Raw genomic sequence first — 19,636 nt, 5'->3', positions numbered from 1 at the left:
ATACACAGTCACCCCTAATCTCACCCAGAGACAAAGCCCCACCCACCAGAGGGATAGGAATCAGCTCCACCTACCAGTAGGCAGGCATCAGCCCCTCCCATCAGGAAGCCTACAGCAAGCCCGTACCAACTTCAGCCACAGGGGGGCAGACATCAAAACTAAGAGAGGCTACAACACTGTTATCTATAAAAAGGTCACCACACCAAATACCTATAAAAATGAAAAGACAGAGAACTATAATTCAGATGAGGGACAAAGAAAAAACGCCAGAAAAACAGCTAAGTGATCAGGAGATTCTCAGCCTCCAGGAAAAAGACTTTAGACTGTTGATGCTGAAGGTGATGCAAGACATTGGAAAGAAACTGAAGGCAAAGACGGATAACTTACAGGAAACACTGAGCAAAGAAATACAAGATATAAAACTTAAACAAGAAGAGATGCAAAATACAATAACGGAAATAAAAAATTCATTAGAAGCAGCCAACAGCAGAATATAGGAAGCAGAAGAATGAATAAGCGAGGTGGAGGACAGATTAGTGCAAATCACAGATGTGGAACAGAAAAGAGAAAAAGATTGAAAACAAATGAAGAGAGTCTCAGAGAACTCTGGGACAACGTGAAACACATCAACATCCATATTATAGGGGTGCCAGAAGGAGGAGAGAGAGAGAAGGGGACAGAAAAAATATTCTAAGAGATAATAGCTGAAACACATGTTAAGCAAACTGACCAAAATTAAAGACAAAGAGAAAATCTTGAAAGCAGCTAGGGAAAAGAAACAAATAACATACAAGGGAATCCCAATAAGGTTTTTGGCAGATTTTTCAGCAGAAACTCTGCAGGCCAGAAGGGAGTGGCATGATACACTTAACATGATGAAAGGAAAAAAACCTCCAACCAAGATTACTTTACCCAGCAAGGCTCTCATTCAGATTTGAAGGAGAAATCAAAAGCTTCACAGATAAGCAAAAGCTAAGAGAATTCAGCAACACTAAACCAGCCTTACAACAAATACTAAAGGAACTTCTCTAGGCAGAAAAGAAAAGGCCTCAACTGGAAACAAAAATACCACAAATGACAAGGATCACCAGTAAAGGTATATACACAGCAAAGATACGAAATCATCCACGCACAATTATGCCAGAAATCGTGAAATCAGAAATCGTGAGAAGAGGTGAGTACAAATGCAGGACACTGGAGATACACTTGCAGTTAAGCAGCAACAACTTAAAACAATCTTGTATATATATAGACTCTTTTATCAAAACTTCAGAATAACCGCAAACCAAAAAATCTACAATTGATACATCAAACCAAAAGAGGAGAGAACAAGAGAAGAAGGAAAGAAAAACAAGCAGCAAGAACAAATCCAAAGCAATTAATAAGATGGCAATAAGAACATACATAGGAATAATTACCTTAAATGTTCATGGACTAAATGCCCCAATCAAAAGACAAAGACTGGCTGAATGGATACATAAACAAGACCCATATATATGCTGTCTTCAAGAGACCCACTTCACTTCTAGGGACACATACAAATTGCAAGTGAGAGGATGGAAGAAAATATTCCATGCAAATGGGAATCAAAAGCAAACTGGATTAGCAATACTCATATCAGACAAAAGAGACTTTAAAATGAAGATTATTTTAAGGGACAAAGAAGGTCACTACCTAATGATCAAAGGATCAATCCAAGAAGAAGATATAACAATTTTAAATATCTACGCACCCAACATAGGTTCACCACACTATATAAGGCAACTGCTAACAACCTTAAAAGGACAAATTGACAATAACACAATCATAGTGGGGGACTTTAACACCCCACTTACAGCAATGGATGGATCATCCAGACAGAAAATCAATAAGGAAACACAGGCCCTGAATGAAGCATGAGACCAGATGGACTTAATAGATATTCATAGGACATTCCATCCAAAAGCAACAGAATACACATTCTTCTCAAGTGCACATGGAACTTTCTCTAAGATTGATCACATCCTAGGCTACAAGTCCAACCTCGGTAACTTTAAGAAAACTGAAATCATATCAAGCATATTTTCTGACCACAACACTATACTTGACTGGAAATCAACAATAAGAAAAAAACTGCAAAAAACACAAACACATGGAGACTAAACAACATGCTACTAAACGACCAATGGATCACTGAAGAAATAAGAGGAAATTAAAAAATATCTAGAAGCAAATGGCAACACAGATACGACACTCCAAAACCTATGAGATGCAGCAAAAGCCATTCTAAGAGGAAAGTTTATAGCAATACAAGCCCACCTCAGGAAACAAGAAAAAGCTCAAATAAACAACCTAACTTTACATCTAAAGCAGCTCGAGAGAGAACAGACAAGACCTAAAGTTAGCAGAAGGAACGAAATCATAAAGATCAAAGCAGAAATCAATTAAATAGAAATGAAGAAAATCACAGAAAAGATCAATGAAATGAAAAGCTGCTTCTTTGAAAAGATCAACAAAATTGATAAACCCTTAGCCAGACGTATCAAGAAAAAAAGAGAGAGGACTCAAATCAATAAAATTAGAAATGAAAAAGGAGAAGTAACAATGGACATCACAGAAATACAAAGGATCATGAAAGACTACTACATGCAACTATACGCCAATAAAATGGAAAACCTAGAAGAAATGGACAAATTCTTAGAAAAGCACAATCTTCCAAGACTAAACCAAGATGAAATAGAAAAGATGAATGCAGCACAAATACTGATCACAAGTACTGAAATTGAAACTGTGATTAAAAATCTTCCAACAAACAAGAGTCCAGGACCAGATGGCTTCACAGGCAAATTCTATCAAACATTCAGAGAAGGGCTAACACCTCTCCTTATGAAACTATTCCAAAAAATTGCAGAGGAAGAGATACTCCCAAATTCATTCTATGAGGCCACCAAACTCATTCTATGATACCAAAACCAGACAAAGATACCACAAAAAAAGAAAACTACAGGCCAATTTCACTGAGAAACATTGATGCAAAAATCCTCAACAAAATACTAGCAAATGGCAATACATTAAAGAGATTGTACATCATGATCAGGTGGGATTTATCCCAAAGATAAAAGGGTTCTTCAATATCCGCAAATCAATCAGTGTGATACACCACATTCACAAACTGAAGAATAAAAACCATACGATCCTCTCGACAGACACAGAAAAACCCTTTGACAAAATACAATACCCATTTCTGATAAAAACCCTTCAGAAAGTGAACATAGAGGGAACCTACCTCAACATAATAAAGGCCATATATGACTTAATTAAACTTAAAAGTTTCTGCACAGCAAAGGAAACCCTAAACAAAACAAAAAGACAAACCACAGAATGGGAGAAAATCTTTGCAAATGAATCAACAGACAAGGGATTAATCTCCAACATTTATAAGCACCTTCTGCAGCTCAATACCAAAAAAACAAAACAACCCCATCAAAAAATGGGCAGAAAATCACAGAAGAAGGGACATCCCACACTCATTCTATGAGGTCACCATCACCCTGATACCCAAACCACACAAAGATACCTCAAAAAAAAGAAAACTACAGGCCAATTTCACTGATGAACATCGATGCAAAAATCCTCAACAAAATATTAGCAAACTGAATCCAACAATATGTTAAAAGAAGTGTACACCCTGATCAAGTGGGATTTATCCAAGGATACAAGGGTTCTCCAGTATCTTCAAATCAATCAGTGTGATACATCACATTCACAAACAAGAATAAAAACCATATGATCCTCTCAATAGACGCAGAAAAAGCCTTTGACAAAATTCAACACCCATTTCTGATAAAAAGCCCTTCAGAAAGTGGGCATACAGGGAACCTACCTCAACATAATAAAGGTCATATATGACAAAACCCACAGCTAACATCATTCTCAATGGTGAAAAGTTGAAAGAATTCCCACTGAGATCAGAACAAAGACAAGGATGTCCTGTCCGCTCTTGCCACTACTACTCAACATAGTTTTGGAAGTCCTAGCCACAGCAATCAGAGAAGTAAGAGAGATAAAAGGAATCCAATTTGGAAAGGAGAAAGTAAAACTATCTCTATTTGCAGATGACATGATACTATACCTAGAGAATCCTAAAGACTCTACCAGAAAACTGTTAAGACTCATCCATGAATTTGGCAAAGTTGCAGGATACAAAATTAATACACAGAAATCGACAGCATTTCTATATACTAACAATGAAAGAGCAGAAGGAGAAATTAGGGAAGCAATCCTGTTTACCATCACACCCAAAAGAATAAAATACCTACCTACCTAAAGAGACAAAAAAACATGTACTCTGAAAACTCTAAGACAGTGATGAAAGAAATCAAAGATGACACAAACAGATGCAAAGACATACCATGCTCTTGGACTGGAAGAGTCAATATTATCAAAAGGACTATACTACCCAAGGCAATCTACAGATTCAACGCAATCCCTATCAAATTACCAATGATATTTTTCACAGCACTAGAACAAAACATTTTAAAGTTTGTTTGGAAGCACGAAAGACCCAGAATAGCCAAAGACATCCTGAAAAAGAAAAATGGAGCTGGACGAATCAGGCTCCCTGACTTCAGACTATAGTACAAAGCAACAATCATCAAAACTGTATGGTACTGGCACAAAGACAGAAATAGAGATCAGTGGAACAGGACAGAAAAGCCCAGAATGAAACCCACACACCTACAGACAACTAATCTATGACAAAGGAGGCAAGAAAATACAATGGAGAAAAGGCAGCCCCTTCAATAAGTGGTGTTGGGAAATCTGGACAGCCACATCTAAAAGAATGCAATTAGAACACTCCCTAACACCATATACAAAAATGAACTCAAAATGGATTAAAGACCTAGATATATGACCAGACACTATAAAAATCTTAGAGGAAAACACAGGCCAAACACTCTCTGACATAAATGACAGCAACATCTCAGATCCACCTCTTAGAATAATGACAGTAAGAACAAAAATAAACAAATGGGACTTAATTAAACTTAGAAGTTTCTGCACAGCAAAGGAAACATCAAACAAAACTAAAAGACAACCCACAGAATGGGAGAAAATCTTTGCAAGTGAATCGACTGACAAGGGATTAATCTCCAACATTTATAAACACCTCCTACAGCTCAATACCAAAAAAACAAACGACCCCATCCAAAAATGGGCAGAAGAGCTAAACAGACAATTCTCCAAAGAAGACATACAGATGGCCAAAAAACACATGAAAAGATGTTCAACATGACTCATAATTAGAGAAATGCAAATCAAAACCACTATGAGGTACCACTTTACACCAGCCAGAATGGCCATCATCAAAATGTCTACAAACGATAAGTGCCGAAGAGGGTGTGGGGAAAAAGGAACCCTCTTACACTGTTGCTGGGATTGTAAATGGGTGTAACCACTGTACAAAACAGTATGGAGATTCCTCAGAAAACTAAAAATAGAACTACCATTTGATCCAGCAAGCCCACTCCTGGGCATCTAGCAGAGAAAGCCATGACTCGAAAAGACACATGCACTCCAGTGTTCATTTCAGCACTCTTTGCAATAGCCAAGACATGAAACAACCTCAATGCCCATCGACAGAGGAGTGGATCAAGAAGATGTGGTACATATTCACAATGGATTATTACTCAGCCATTAAAAGAAACGAAATACCAGCATTTTTAGCAACATGGGTGGACCTAGAAATGATCATGCTAAGTGAAGTCAGCCATACAGTGAGATACCAACATCAAATGCTTTCACTGACATGTGGAATCTGAAAAAAGGACAGACTGAACTTCTTTGCAGAACAGATACTGACTCACAGACTTTGAAAAACTTATGGTTTCCAAAGGAGACAGGTTGGGGGGTAGGGGAATGTGCTGGGGGTATGGGATGGAAATCCTATAAAATTGGATTGTGATGATTATTGTACAACTATAAATGTAATAAATTGAGTTAAAAAAAAAATTCCCTTATCGATATGACTGCTTTCTGTCTACAATAGCAGTTATCAAAAAAAAATTAGCAATTGAGCTTCTTTTTCAAATTACCTACAGAATCCATTATTTAAAAGAGACTGTCATTCACAAACAAGATGTTAAGAGTAGAATGACTCAAGCTCACCTCCTCTCACAAAAATATCGACATTACAACTAACTGCTGATCAACCATCCACAAATGGACTGGAAACTACAAAGAAAAAAAAAATCCTACACCCAAAGACACAAAACAGACTGTCATTTTATTCATGTATATTAATAAAATTTTAAGGTCATAAGATGTTATTTTAAAGACACCTCAGGTTTTTCATTCTAGATTAGTTAATATGCTATTGGTTTCCAATATTATAAAATCCGGCACATTTGAAAATATATACATGTACCTTTTACTGTGACTTTTGTAGCTAAAAATGTAGTTACACAAAATTTAAATCAAACTTTGTCAGAATCCTGAAGTACTTACCACTCACGCTCTTGCAGAATTGGCCAATAAAGGTTAATTCAAGCTTCTTCATATAATATACAAAACCCTTCACAATCTGGGCCCTCTCTACCCTTCTGTCCTCATCTCTCACAACTCCCCGATATGTGCTTACAAACTAACAACATTAAACCGCCTGTAGTTGATTGAACACATCACACTTTATCACACCATGCTGATCTCTCCTCCTAGAATGCAATCTCCTAATTTCACTCTTCACTCAATTTTTATATTCAATTCAGTCATTACTTCCTTCTGAAAGTCACCCCTGGATGCTCTCCTTTTTCTTTCTGCCAATTCTGAGGTAAATGTCCTTGGGAGCTCTTCCATAAAGCCATATATTTATTCCTATCAATGCATTTACTTTACCCCATTATAATCAGCTATTTGTATATCAACCTTCTTCACTAGGCCAAGACGTCTTTGAGATCAGAGATTATGTCTTAGTCATCTTTCTACTCCCCAAAACCTTACACAACAGCTGGAACATGACAGGTAGTCAATAAACACTTGCTAAATAAAAGGTAAGCAGTTTCTTCCACTTATCAAAAGGGCAGAGAAAGCAAGAAACTACAGAGGCCTTTGAATTCCCCAACCCCAAATGCCTTATAATTTGATGCTTTATGAAAAATCAGCAAATTTAACTCAAGTACATTTGGAGTGACTAGTAAACATTTAATATTGTACAAAAGATGTGAGTAATATAAAAGAAAGACGGGACAAGCTTTATCTTCCTGAGAGAGAATGCCACATGTAAACCAAAAAACAGATCTCCTACCTCTATGATGAGAGAATGAGCAGGTCAACAAATCCTCTCCAGAAAACAGCCAAAAAACAAACACGTCAGTGCTCTGGAATTCAGTCAAAGGTATTCAACAAACTGAGAAGTGTTTATTCGCAAAAACAACTGAACTCTGGATCAGAGGAACGTGAGTCTACAGCAGTCTTTTCTTTGGCTGCTTACAAGTTTAACAAGAGCAGGGAAGACTGTAAAACACGGCTTCACCAGCACGTCTTGAGGGAGGTAGGCTGTTGTTCTGGAACACTGTCAGTTAAAGGGGAGCTCTCTGCGGCAGCTAACGGCAAGGGCCGACGGCACCTTTAGCCTGAGGTTGCAGAAATTCACGAGGCAAGCAAAAAAATGGCAGACAAGGTAGAATTTGGATTGTACAAGAGTTTGGGGAGAAAAGAAGGCTTAGAGGGTTTAACAAACTATTTACTAGCCCACGTTAAACAAAGACTGGACGCGTGTGCACCAGAGACTGAAGCAAGCCCGGTCACTCCCATATCCTTAACCAACAGAGCTACGCGCATGTACAGAAGACATGCAAGAGAAACTGGTGGAAAGTAAAAGCCAGGGCAGACTTGAAAATGACTCATGGGAGTTCCCATCATGGCTCAGCAGTAACGAATCCAACTAGCATCCATGAGGACACAGGTTTGATTCCTGGCCCTGCTCAGGGGGTTAGGGATCCAGCATTGCCATGAGCTATGGTGTAGGTCACAGATGTGGCTTGAATCCTGCATTGCTGTGGCTGTGGCGTAGGCCAGCAGCAAGAGCTCCAATTCGACCCCTAGCCTGGGAACTTCCATATGCCACAGGTGAGGCCCTAAAAAGACCACAAGAAAAAAAAAAGAAAGAAAAGGACTTGTATTTGCATACACTCCCCAGCCCACACAGATCCATCAGCAATTTGGACCATGTTAGTATCAGCATTAGCCATATCAGTCCAAACTGTGTGAACATAACCTCTGAACAACCCTTGATTGAACACTAAGTTATGCAGAAAGAGAAAGCCAAGTTCAAAAATAAAGAAAAAACAACAGACACATTAAAAACCACACAATGTGGAATAAACAGACTTCAAAAATTTAGACCAGGCAAGTTACTAAACAAACAAACAAAGCAAAAAACAATTTTTGAGAGAAAAGTCAAAATATATAGAGCTTCTTCAAAATATTATTAAAATGTCCAGTACTCAACAAAAAATTATAAGCAAAAACAAACCAACAAAAAATAGTATGACCCATTCCCAGGAAGAAAAAAGCAAAGACAAGCTATCTCTGGGTATCCCCAGCTATGAGATTTGGCAGGCAAAACATTCAGAGCAGCTATTATATGTTCAAAGAACTAGTATGGCATATCGAAGTTCCCAGGCTAGGGGTCAAATAAGAGCTGCCGCTGCCGGCCTACACCACAGCCACAGCAACTCGGGATCCAAGCTATGTCTGCCAACTACAACTGCAGCTCACAGGCAATGCCAGATCCTTAACCCACTGACTGAGGCCAGAGATCAAACCCACATCTTCACGGATCCTAGTCAGGTTTGTTACCAATGAGCCATAACAGGAATTCTGGAGACCAAATTTAAAGAATTTAATGAGGAGTTCCCATTGTGGCGCAGCAGAAACAAATTCGACTAGGAACCATGAGGTTGTGGGTTCGATCCCTGGCCTCACTCAGTGGATTAAAGATCTGGCATTGCTGTGAGCTGTGGTGCAGGTTGCAGATGAGGCTTGGATCTGGCATTGTTATGGCTGTGGCATAGGCCCAGCTGTAGCTCCAAGTCAACCCCTGGCCTGGGAACCTCCATATGCCACAGGCATGGCCCTAGAAAGGACGAAAAACAAAAACAAAAAAAAAACAAAAAAAAAAAATTAATGAAAGTATTACGACAATGACTCAAAGGCCTGAAAATCTCTAAGAGGAAATAAAAATTATTTTTTAAATAGAGACACTAAACATGAAAGGTATAATTATTGAAATAAAAACTTAAGTGGGATTCAACAAAAGACTTCAGATGACAGAGGACAGAACATATGAACCTGAAGATAGTTCAGCACAAAGTATCCATTCTGAAGAGCAGAGGGGCTCTTCAGAAAAAAAAGACTGAAAAGAATTTTAGAGATCTGTGAGATAACACAAAGCCTGTCAACATACATGTGATGAGAGTTCTAGAAAAAAAGAGAAGCAAAGGCAGAAAAGATTTTGGAAAGATAATGGCTGAAAACATTCTAAGTTTGATGAAAAACATCAATTTATCTATCAAAGGAGCCCAGAAAACCCAACACAGATATCAACTTCAAGACATGCCATAATCAAAAGGCTAACAGAGACAAAGAAAAACTCTTAAAAGGAGCAAAAGAAAAATGATTCATCAGTTATAGGAGGAGAATTAAATGATTAACGGGTAGCATCCCATCAGAAAGAATGAGGCCAGGAAAAAAATTGGAATTTAAAACAAAAAAGCTCTCAAATAAGAATTGTATATTAAGCAAAACAATCCTTTAAAAATGACAGTGAAATAAAGACATTTCCAGGTAAAGATTGAGAGAAACTGTTGCTATCAGAAATGCCTGACATGAAATACCGAAAAGATTTTCTGGCTGAAAACAAGTCACACCAGAAAAAAAACAAATCCACTTTTATTTTAAAAGAAATAAAGCATGCTATAAGGTGTAATTATATAGGTAATTACAAAAAACTAAAAATACAGTTGTTCCCTTTTCTTCATTTCTTTTAAACAAATAGGATTGTATAAAGCAACAATTCAAGTTGCTTTTAATATGAATGCATAAAAAAGGAAGAAGAAAAAAGAACTATACTGGAGTAAAGTTTCTACAATATACCAGAATTAACTTAGTACTATTCCGAAGAAGACTGTAATAAGTTAAAAATTCATATTATAACCCCTAAAGTGATCACCATGAAAATAACATAGTAAAAGAAATCAATGAAGGAAATAAAATGGTACAACAGAACTGACAGAATATTCCACCCAAAAGCTACAGAATACACATTCCTTTCAAGCACACATGAAACATTCTCCATCATACATCATATGCTGGACCTTAAGTATCAATAAACTAAAAAATACTAAAATTATTAGAGGTAACAATCTGATCATAATGGAATTTATTTAAAGATCCACAAGAGAAAGAAATCTAGGAACACTGGCAAATATTGGTAAATTCAACAACACATTCCCAAATAACCCAAGGATCAAAGAAATCACAAGAAAAAAATTTAAATATATTTTGTATAATGATTTTTTTCCATTATAGCTGATTTACAGTGTTCTGTCAATTTTCTACTGCATAGCAAGGTGACCCAGTCAAATATACATGTATACATTCTTTTTTCTCACATTATCATGCTTAAATATATTTTGAATTGAAGGAAAACAAAAAGCATATCAAAATTTATGAAATTCAGTTAAAGCAGTGCTTAGAGGGAAATTTATAGCTTTTAAACACATATCAGAAAACAAGGTCTCAAATTAACAGTCTAAGTTTCCACAGGAAAGAAAAAAAACACACTAACCCCAAAACAAGAAAAAGGGAAAAAAAAAAAAAAACCCACAGGAGTAGAAATCAATGAAACAGGGAAAAAAAAAAAAATCAATGAAATAATTGATTTTTGGTTCTTTGAAAAGATCAGCAAAATTCACAGCTAGATTCTCCAAGAAAATTGGAAAAAGATACATTTTATCAAAATAAAGAATGAAAGAAGGAATAGCATTAACAAACTTATAGTAATTTACATGAGTTTTAGAAACAGGAACTTTATATCAACAACTTAGACAATTTAAATGAAATGGACTAATCCTTAGAAACACAAGTATCAAAACTCAAAAAGAAACAGAAAACCTGAATAGAAATAAAAGAGGTGAGGATTCCAAATTACTAATTCAAAATCTTTTGCCACAGAGTTCCCACTGTGGCACAACAGAATCAGTCTCAGGAGCATTAGGATGCGGTGCTCAGGAGCAGTTTTGATCCCCAGCCCGGCACAGTTGGTTAAGGATCCAGCATTGCCACAGCTGCAGCATAGGTCACAACTGCAGCTCAGACCTGATGCCTGGCCTGGAAACTCCATGGCCACAGGGCTTGCAAATCTCTGATAAAAGACTTGTATCCAGAACATATCAAAAACTACTATAACTCAATAAGACAAAAAAAAAATGCTAAAAAATGGTCAAAAGACTTGAATAGATGTTCCACCAAAGAAAATTTATAAGTGGCTAACAAGCACATGAAAAGCTCAACATCACCTGTATTTAGGAAAATGCAAACTAAAAATCATGAGATACTATTAGACACCCAATAGAATGGCTATAATCAAAATGATGACACCAAGTGTTGATGAGAATGTGGGGAAAACTGGAAACCATACACCTTTTTGATTGGAATGTAACTAGTCACTTCCGTAAACATTCTGGCAGTTTCTTAAAAGATTAAAAACAAAGTAAAAACACGCCTTGCACCAAACGTGTAGAGCTTTCCTCACACCCACCAATTCTCCAACTCTACATACACCAACCTGAGTGTCCTAAAATGTAATTCAATTCTGATGCCAACTACCCAGAATTAGTGCAGACCCCACAGTTTAAGGGCTTAGTTTCACACGACCGCCCCCACCTCAGACACCAGCCCCAAGTCCCAGGCTGCCACCTCTGACCAACCAGCTCTAGGTCAGGGGTTCCCTCATCCCTTTCCTCAGGTTTGATAATTTCCTAAAACAACACACAGATCTCAAGAAAACAGTTTACTATTACTGCTTTATGATAAAGGATGCGACTCAGGAACAGACTAGCATTGGGCAAGGGCTGGGCAAAGAGGCGCAAAGCTTCTGCCCTCTGGGAAGGCCGCTCTTCTAGCACCTGGGCTCATCAGTCCAGAAGCTCCAGAAACTGCACTATTCAAGAGTTTGTATAGAGGTCTACTCTCCCCTCCCTCTTCTGGAGGATAGTGAAAATTCCAACCCTCTCACCACTAAGTCTTTCTGATGACCTGTCTCCTCTGAAGCTCTCTAGGGACCCCTTCTAAATCCCATGAGCATAAACTTAGGTGCGACCAAAAGGAGCTCATGAGCAATAACAGACGATACGCTTTATCACTCAGCAAATTCCCAGGGTTTTAGGAGTTCTGTCAGCAACCAGGAACCGACACTAAATGTATTATACCACACGAGCTTATCGTATGATTCAGCAAGCCCACTCTTAGGAATCTACTCAAGCGAAATTAAAATACATGCTCACACAAAATAATGCCAGCATTACTCGAAATAGCCGAAATGTGGAAATAATCCAAAAAGTCCATCAATGGATGAATAAATAAAATGTGGCATATCTATATGAGAATACTATTCAGCAATTTAAAAAAACCAAAACACTGACACATGCTACACAGACGAACCTCAAAAATAGTAAGTGAAGGAGTTCCCACGTGGCTCAGCAGGTTAAGTACCCGGCATTGTCACTGCAATGGCTTGGGTTGCTCCTGTGGTGCGGGTCTGATCCCCAGCCTGGGAATTCTACATGCCCAAAAAAAAATATTCATATAAAATTATTTATATATAATTTAACTATAGATAGATAGATACACACACACACCAAGTGAAAGAAGTGGAGTTCCAGCTGTGCCTCAGTGGTGACGAACATGACTAGTACCCATGAGGACACAGGTTTGAGCCCTGGTCTCACTCAATGGATTAAGGATCCAGCGCTGCCATGAGCTGTGGTATTGCTGTGGCTGTGGCGTAGGCGTAGGTGGGCAGGTGCAGCTCAAACTGGAGCCCTAGCCTGGGACTTCCATATGCCACAGGTGTGGCCCTAAAAAGACAAAATAAATAAATAAAAATAAAAAAATAAAATGAAAGAAGCCCAATGCAAAAGACTAGTATATATATTTATTTCATTTATATGAAATGTCCAGCAGAAACAAAGTACAGAGACAGAAAGCAGGTAAGTGGTTTGCTGGGACTAGGTTGGGAGATGGGTTGACTACAAACAGCTTGAGAGAATTTGGGGAGGGGATGGTTAACGCAGATGTTCTGAAACTGTCTTGTTATAATTTGTACACCTCTATAAATGTATTAAAAATCACTAAATGCTTACAATTTGGGTAAAGAAGTTACCTCTTCTGAACTTAAGGAAATGTGATGATTGGACTGCTGTAATCAAACCTCAAGTCAAAGGATAGCCAAGCAAAAAGAAAGAATCCAGGTTCTTAACGATGTCATCGAGCCACTGATTTGAGACTCCTAGAACCAAGTACCTGCAGACATCTTATATGTGAGATAATAAAATTTCCTTAAGGTTAAAAATAAAAGAATATGAAAGTTCTGAGGTATTGGAGAATATGTTAATTTCATTACAGAAAATTTGGAGTTATTATCTATATTGACAGCATCAAAGAAAAGGCAAGAATTCTGGTAGATCTTGAAGGATAAAAGATTATGATGAGACGTAGGGAGAAGAAGCAGAAAAAAGTTTAATTCCTAAGAGTCTGTAATACTGGAATGGATAAACATCAACATTTAACAAGTGCCCACTGCAGTTCCAATTGTGGTGCAGCAGAAACAATCTGACTAGGAACCACGAGGTTTCGGGTTCAATCCCCGGCCTTCCTCAGGGGGGTTTGGATCTGGCATTGCTGTGAGCTGTGGTGGAGGTTGCAGACACGGCTCAGATCCTACGTTTGCTACGTTACAGCTGCTGGCAACTGTAGCTCTGATTAGCCCCCTAGCCTGGGAATCTCCATATGCCTCAGAGGCGGCTTTTAAACAAGCAAAAAACAAACAAACAAACAAGTGCCCTTTAACACTGAGTCAGGCATTACAGCATGTATCTTTTACTCCATATGACTCTTGTGGGGGGAGGGGGGAGTATCATTTTACACAAGAAGACACTGAGGACCCTAAAATAAAGCAACTTTTCCAAAAAGTCAAGCAGCTGCCAAAGTGCTGGAGCCAAGACTTTAATCTTCAGTCTCAGGAGTCAGGCTCCAGAACACACTTCTTCCTCTGTGTTACGATGCTAACCCAAGACTTAAGAGATCCCCAAGTTCAGATCTTTGTAGAGAGTCTCCTGGCACAGATGGGTTTACATTTATATTGCTACACAATGGTTCTTGACTAGCAACTTCCATTTAATCAATAAACTTCAAGGAGTTCCCATCGTGGCTCAGCTGTTAGCGAACCCGACTAGCATCCACGAGGACGTGGGTTTGATCCCTGGGCTCACTCAGCAGATTAAGGGTCTGGCTGGCATTGCCACGAGCTGTGTGTGTAGGTCACAGACGCGGCTCAGATCCCACGCTGCTGTGACTCTGGCGTAAGCCAGCGGCCGCAGCTCCGATTAGACCCCTGGCCTGGGAACCTGCACATGCCACAGGTGCGGCCCTCAAAAGACGAAAAGACCAAAAATGAAAAAAAACAAACTTCCAAACTCCACCCTTCTCTGGTTTTCTTCCCTACTCTTTCCCACCTACTCGCGACACGCTGATGTTCACCAGCTCTTGCCTACACCCAGGATCTACCAGCGCTATTGCTGATGACTTCTGACTCCGTCTCACCCACTGAGAAACGTCTCCCTCGTTTTCCTTGACTGACCAACTCCCTCCAGGCCGGGACGGACACTTCTCTGGACACGCGCAGCCTGCCCTTCCAGGCAGCTAATGAGGCGCCCCCACCGCAGCGCAGTCCGCCTGCAGTTCGAGGCTGAGGCCGGATGTCCTCCCTACACACCCGCACGACACACCTGTATCTATCTTTACAGCACTTCCCACCTCGTATCACCAACAATTACTTACTTTATCCATTTCTCCCACCAAACAAGCTACCTGAGATTTGTACCTAGCAGAGTGTGAGACACGTAATGAATGGGCACTCAAATACTGACTAAACCAATGAACAGAAGAAATACATTTTGCATTAAATTGGAAGGAGACAATTTTGAGAGAAATCTCCAGGAATTTATTTTTTCAAATGGGAAAATATGCCAAGAAAGTTTAAGTGACTTAGTCAAGCCGTGGTCACCTGAGTCATCATTCTCTTGCCACAAAATCGTGGTGCCTATTAAATCATGCTGACTGATCTACACTGTGAACCCCCAGAAGAAATACAAAAATGTTATCCAGCGAAGAACCATTTCGACATCACCTACCCCAGCTCTGGCTGACTATTACCACTTTTGGACAACTCTCATGTTAATTATTACCTAATAGTTTTTCTGCCCAGAAGACGAATCTTTAATTGAACCAGTCTTTTCACATGCTTCACACACCATAATTCAACATATATTCATCATGTATCTCTATGCAAAGAACACGAAAGTTGTAATTCATCAGCACTCAAAAAATATATACTTAATTATGTCATATGTCCTTTCAGTTTAACCATACCTCAAATGTCTGCCTTAGTCTGATTCAGGTGAGAAAGACTGCCTGTGAATGCGAGAGACAGACAGACAGACAGACAGACAGAGAGACACTCCAACGTCGAAATTCCCTCGAGTCCAATGCTAGTGTTTCCGCTGGTTGCTAAGCTCCACTGCAATTGTGTTACTGGGCAACAACTCAGAAGCCAAGACAGCCAGCTCATCAAGCAACAAATGAATCAAACCAAGATTTATGAAAGTACTCTGAGAAGCAACTTTTTTATACCTTTAACTGAAGTAAGCCTTTCTCCTAAGCATGAGATATAGGATTTATAGTAACACTATAAAAATTGCCTAAAACTCCTTTAAAGACATTATTTTGAGAGTGACAAGCACTTTCCACAAAGAATGGCTCAGTTTAGGTTCCTCCTAACTCTATTAACTTTAACCCAAAAACAATGTGAAATTATCATATACAGAAAACAAATAACTGGACACTTCATGACTTTAATTTCTTTCTTCCTGGATTATATCTCCGTCAAACTTAAAAGTGCTTGACTACAGAGTCTGTGGTCTTTCCATGACCCAGAGAGGCAGTCCTGATGGAAAAATATACAACTGAGGAGAATTGCTAGTTTATGAGGGCCAAATGAAAGGACTGACAATTTCATAAATTAAGTCTTTACTAGGTAAAAAGTAAATGGAAAGGGGCAAGAAGGGGAAATAGGGAAGGAGGAATGGAAGGAGGTGGGGGGGGAAACAGAGGGGGGGGGGAGTGTTTTTTAAAAAAAAAAAGCAGGCTAGGGGTCGAATCGGAGCTGCCGCTGCCGGCCTACGCCACAGCCACAACCACATGGGATCCAAGCCATGTCTGCAGCCTACACCACAGCTCACAGGAACGCAGGATCCTTAATCCACTGACCAGGGATCAAACCCATATCCTCATGGATGCTAGCCTGGCTTATAACAATGGGAACTCCAGGAGTATTATTTATTTATTTATTTATTTAGTCTTTTTGCCATTTCTTGGGCCATTCCTGCGGCATATGGACACTCCCAAGCCAGGGGTCGAATCAGAGCTGAAGATGTCAGCCTACACCACAGCCACAGCAACTCGGGATCCGAGCCACATCTGCAACCCACACCACGGCTCATGGCAATGCCGGATCCTTAACCCACTAAGCAAGGCCAGGGATCGAACCCGCAACCTCATGGTTCCTAGTTGGATTCGCTAACCACTGAGCCACGACGGAAACTCCCCTAGCAGTATTTTTTAAAACCAAGATTCTACTGAAGAAGAACCAGGAAACTCACCAAACTCCCAAGCCCCTGAGGGAACAGTGCCAGCATTCCTGAGGGAGACCTTATTTCTCATATCGTCATGGGAAATTCTCAAATATTCACACTTTCTAGGAACAGAACCTTTACTTCTAATTCTAAGGAATCCTCTGGAATTTCTTATATATGGCTTATGGGTGCCCTTCCCTCCTCAGTTACTCTCTCAGGAGATTTTCGTTTCCACTGCACTAAGGGAGGAGTGAAAGAAGTAGAAGTGCACATTCCTCCTCGCTAATAAACATGTATTCAGCAACTTGTACGGAGAGGACACCAAGGACACACAGCTCCCTGAGATCTGACGTCCTCCCCCTCAAGAGCTTAGTCTACTCGGGAAGGTAAGACATACAGGGAAATGACAAAACAACACAGCACAAAGTATCAAATGAGTATGACTGACAAATACATTCCATAGGACCTCGGAGGTGGAGTTCAGGACGCACGTTACCCCAAAACGTGCCCCTGGGCATTCTGATGTGCATTAAAGGCACTTGAGAAACAGGAGATGCCCAGAGCACGCTGACCCTCCCTTTGCTTCCAGAAAGCAAGAGAGAAAACTCTTATGTGCGAGGTACCCTTTCTGCACCAGGAAGAAGACATTCTTATTGCCAGAGACAGGGACTCAAAGCCGAGAAGTCCACACAACTTGTTAAACTAACCCTTACCTTGCTAGTCATTTCTCTACAATGTACCCCTCCCTGCCTGACACCCTTTGGCTCGCAGGGATCAAGAGGGTAAACACTGACGTACTTACAACCATTCTAGACCCATACGACCCCTCTATTTTTCGCTTTTACCACCGTATTCAATAAATAACATGAGATACTCCAATCTTTACTAAAAAAGCCTTTGTGGTAGATGATTTTGCCCGATCATAGGCTGATATAAGTGCTCCAAACACACTTAAGGCAGGCTGGGCTAAGCTGTGATGTGCAGTAGTTTAAGTTTATCAAATGCATCAACTTACAATGGGAGAGGTAACCCCACAGTAAGTCGAGGAAGATCTGTAAAAACTTTCTCCTCCAGTCACTTCTTCAGGTCTTCATTCTCCATGTCAAAATTTTTTTTCAACATTTCTTTTTAAATTTTATGGCCACACCCACAGATATGGAAGTTCCCAGGCCAGGGATTGAATCCAAGCTGCAGCTGCAACCTATGCCACAGCTGTGATAACACCAGATCCTTTAACACACTGCCCCAGACTGGGGATCGAACCCCGAACCTCTGAAGCAACCGGAGCCACTACCATTGACACCATAGCCAGGGACTCCTAAAAAAATTTTTAAATGTGTATGCTTTTCTCCTCTTAATCTGTATCACATTACTTTACTTCTTAGGCCCAGCCAGAGGCCCTAAAAGGGTAAAGAATTTTTCCTCCCTTGCACAGTTGAACTTTATAGAAAGAGTACAACTTAGATCTTAGGAAAGAAGGAAAGAAATCAGGCAAGTTAGGTAGAATGACATGAAAACTGGTAAGAAAAGGAGAAAGCACATCATTTAGAAAAGAGTGAAGAAACCAGTTGGTCAGAGCATAACTTTTCTACAAAAATATAAACTTGAAAAGGTAAAATGTGATAAGATTTTGAAGAGTTCCATTGGAGTTCCCGTCGTGGCACAGCGGGAACGCATCCAACTGGGAACCATAAGGTTGCGGGTTCGATCCCTGGCCTCACTCAGTGGGTTAAGGATCCAGTGTTGCTGTGAGCTGTGGCGCAGATCGAAGACGTGGCTGGGATCTGATGTTGCTGTGGCCGTGGTATAGGCCAGCAGCTACAGCTCCAATTCGACCCCTAGCCTGGAAACCTCCATATGCTGCAGGTGTAGCCCTAAAAAGCAAAAAAGTAAAATAAAAAATAAATGTGAACTTCAGTCAACAAAAAAGTACTTGCGGAAAATTTTTACATAGATTCATATACATTCCCTAAAAGTACATACAGATCAGACAACTTGAGAAAATTACTTGCTGAACCTAATACATTATGTATGACAAAGTTAAAATAAAACTCATTTACTTTCGGCAGAGACAGTACCTAGGAAACACACATACAAAGAATTCTGACAATTCCCTAATCCTTCTGTTAAGATTTCATTCCTCTAATCTTTTTGTTGGGATTTCATTCTTCTAAGGTTTTTTTTTCTCTTTTTTTGCTTTTTAGAGGTTCCCAGGCCAGGAGTCCAATTGGAGCTACAGCTGCCAGCCTACACCACAGCCCACAGCAACATCAGATCCTTAACCCACTGAGCGAGGTCAGGGATCGAACCTGCAACCTCACGGTTCCTAGTCAAATTCATTTCCCCTGTGCCACGACAGGACCTCTTCATTCTTCTAAGCTTTCTTAATTAGAACTTCCCATGACAAAATGCTGATCTCTGATTACTAAGGATTTTATCACACAACATGAGTCATTCTTGATTTTTCTTCTTTGCTTGTTTTGCCTGAATATTTCATTACTGCAACATCAGCATGCAGGAAAGAAAAGGGCAGTAAAGGACTAAACTGACTCATAGGATTTTTTAAATAGTTAGGGCATGCTGTAAAGAACATAACCCTTAAAAGTTCCAATTCCCAGTACTAACAGTTTGATTTCAATGAAGTCTTTTAGTCTCATGGGGTCTCAAATGTTCTCAACTACTTT

The 19,636-nt window shown here is 39.6% G+C and overlaps 1 protein-coding gene across 5 annotated transcripts in view; it reads right to left on the bottom strand.

The window, feature by feature from the left end:
* The window catches only part of CEP83 (centrosomal protein 83), a 138,724-nt gene that overhangs the window by 117,541 nt on the left and 1,547 nt on the right, over positions 1-19,636 (bottom strand). The window lies entirely within an intron of this gene.

This window comes from Sus scrofa, chromosome 5 (genome assembly GCF_054392235.1).
Source record: "Sus scrofa isolate SSC_HxYL_T2T_F1_AM1 chromosome 5, Sscrofa_HxYL_maternal_Yorkshire_Landrace_v2.0, whole genome shotgun sequence".
Taxonomy (NCBI): Eukaryota; Metazoa; Chordata; class Mammalia; order Artiodactyla; family Suidae; genus Sus; species Sus scrofa.
This window is presented reverse-complemented; position numbering and strand designations above follow the sequence as displayed.